We start from the raw sequence: 2,998 nt of genomic DNA, 5'->3' as shown, positions 1-2,998 counted from the left end.
CTCAGTGTCATTCTTTCGAATGAGGGTGGTAAAAGCCACAGAACACGTGGCTCTAGGGTTGCTTCAAGTTGAAGTTGCAAGAAGGCTTGCTGCTAAGCCGGAATACCTGCACCTGAGCCCCCAAACCCACACTGTAGAAAGAGAATTGGTTCTAGAAAGTTCTCCGACCTCTGAGGTCGTGCCCACAAATCTTAAGTAATAAAAGTCCAAAGCATGGGGGGGTGGCTCAGAGAGGTGGCTTCTCAGGCGAGGGCACTGGCTGCTCTTCCAGAGCTCAGCCACACAGCCGTGCACAGCCATCTGTAACTCCATCTTAGACGTGGATTTGCCCTCTTCTGGCCTCCACTGGCACTGTGCACACACAAGTGTTGCATAGTCATACATGCACACATACATATTTGTACACATAAAAATAAAAATCAATCCAAACACTTTAAAAGGTCTTTCACATTATGGCCACACAGTTTAATGAGGAGAAAAAAACGACCTTACTTTAAGCACTTTTCCCCTTTCCTTTTCTTTTTCCCCACAGCACTAGAGACAGACAGGTCTTCAGACTTTCTTGGCAAACACTGTCTCGATTCAGCGCTCTATCCCCAGCCACCCTCTCACTCTTTGTTTGGAGGCAGGATCTCACTAAATGGCTCAAGCTAGCTTTGAACTCACTCTATATCCCAAACAGAGGGATCCTCCTGCCTCAGCTTCTCCAGTAGCTACAATTGGATGGGTCTACTCTCCCGGACCTGAATGAGCCCATTAGCTTTGGAGCATACTAAGGACTTATAGCAAACAAAACAAATATCTGGAGTATAGATTAATGTTAAAATGAATAAAATGGTCATTATGGAAATATTGCCGGTACACTTGAGAGCTTGACATTTGAGACAGAATAACAGCATATGCTTAGCAGAATAAATATCTCACCTTAGTAGGAAGAATGATGTTATCTTAATTGGCAATCACTCACTTTGGCAGCTCTACACCACAAAATACAACTGAAAGGGTAACCGTGAGTTTTCAAGTCTCACCTAAGCTCGTCCCAGCCTGCCCCTCCCACTCCAATCACTATGACTGTGGTACATTACAGGTTAGAAATGATATTTAATGGGATTCCTGGTACACTGAATTATTTGCTAGACCTTTGGCACAATTTTTTTCTCATGCAATCTTATTAATTATGTCAGTATTAGACATTTTAGTTACTTAGTGTTCTGCAGTGCATGGGGAAATGTTTTCCTTGAGTGTAAGTTTCCCTCACGATTGTGAATTTCATTAGTAAGTAACACCAGGTATAATATCTCTGAGAGACGTTAGTGGCTATAGCGAAGCAGGAAGATGTCTCCACTAATTTAGCATAGGGAAGACAAAAACAGGAAGTGTATTTTGGTCTTCTCACACACAGACACATAAATCAATCTGTGATTTAATTCTATGGCATGTAGAAATAAAACTTCTTCTATATCCGATCCACACAAGTACACATTTTTTCTCTAGGGGACTTTTTGTCACTAGATCTTTCTGAGAATATGGTAATTTATTCACTTCGAAAAGAAAGGCTTGTTAATTTGTATTTATTCTCATGCAGTATCAGCGATCATTTAAAATACATCGGCACCTCCATGTTTTATGTGAGATGGTTCTAAATCCTGAAAAGAATGTCAAAGGACCAATGGCAGTTAAACTGCAAGCATTGTATTAGTTTCTTTTCTGTCTCCTATCTGATGAAATGCCGTGGCAAGATCAACCGGTAGAACAAAGAGGATATTTGGCTTACAAATATGATGGACTCAACCTGTAGAATTAGGAGTATATTTGTCTTACAGTTCCAGAGGGATGCCTGTCCATCATAAGGGAGTTACAGAGGCAAGCAGCAGGCGTGCGGACAAGAGCAGGGTGCTGAGATATTTCATCTTCAGTGGAAAGCACAAAGCGGAGAGAATGAACTGAAAGCAGGGAGCATCTATAAGCTTTCAAATCCCACCCTCAGTGGTGTACCTCCTCCAGCAAGGACTCACCCTCTCCCCAAACACCACCTCAAGCTGTGGACCAAGTGTTCAAATATGTAAGTCTGTGGGGGACATTTCCCACTCAAACCACCACACGCGTACAACTTCCTGAAATAAAATGGACACGTGTCTCCTTTAAACCTAAATGAGTATATTGAACAATCACTGAAATGATTTCTGCAGCATTCCAGAGAGGGTATCAAAGTGGACCCAGCTGTATCTGTTGATGATATACCATAACCCCTTGGAATGTATTTATATTGGTAAAATGGCCTGTGCTTTTTGAGCTCATGGACAAACTGCCTCAGGAAGTAACGTTGCTACTTAAGACTGAAGATCCTCCGAAATCCCCTGTCCTGGGTCAGGCTGGCCCCGTGGCTTTATGGGAGAGGAAGAAACAACACAGAAGCACATTCAAAAGCATGTCCTCGAGAACAGCTGGAAAGTAAACTGTTCCAACAGCCATTGCTACTGGTTGTCCTGTGATATAGTAATGATGTTCTCGGTGTGACAGAGAAGTAAGTTCTCGGAACAGAGGAACTTCCGCCGAGGACTCGGACCGGAACTCCAGCTCACTGCTTCCGCTCGCTGGGTCCTTCCTGCTGGGTGGCTGGCTATTAGGTGCCTGATTTGATAGTTACCTTTCTGCTGTTATCTTTTCTTTCATTTGGATGTCCCAATCACCGGACAGTCTCCTCTCCGCTCACTCTCTGAAGGGATTCCCAGCTATCTGCCTCAATGGGTCTTCCTCAGCCAATATCTCCCGGGTGTTTCTAAGCCCTTGATTTGATGGCATTATCTTGTATTTTCTCTCACTTGGACTACTCTTGTTACATTGCCCAGTGTTTGTGATTGATCTGTATGTCCTTCTTTTATTTCTTTTTTAAAAATTTTTAATATTTTTTATTACATATTTTCCTCAATTACATTTCCAATGCTATCCCAAAAGTCCCCCATACCCTCCCCCCCACTTCCCTACCCACCCATTCCCA

The 2,998-nt window shown here is 43.0% G+C and overlaps 1 long non-coding RNA gene across 1 annotated transcript in view; it reads left to right on the top strand.

Annotated features, from left to right (window-relative positions):
• The first annotated feature begins 2,428 nt into the window (after positions 1-2,428).
• Positions 2,429-2,998, top strand: part of LOC110296935 — a 7,393-nt gene continuing 6,823 nt past the window's right edge. Inside the window, exon 1 of the long non-coding RNA XR_002378226.1 lies at positions 2,429-2,627. This is a non-coding gene — a long non-coding RNA (uncharacterized LOC110296935). The remainder of the gene's footprint in view (positions 2,628-2,998) is intronic.

Source organism: Mus caroli, chromosome 6 (assembly GCF_900094665.2).
Source record: "Mus caroli chromosome 6, CAROLI_EIJ_v1.1, whole genome shotgun sequence".
NCBI classification, from domain to species: domain Eukaryota; kingdom Metazoa; phylum Chordata; class Mammalia; order Rodentia; family Muridae; genus Mus; species Mus caroli.
This window is presented reverse-complemented; position numbering and strand designations above follow the sequence as displayed.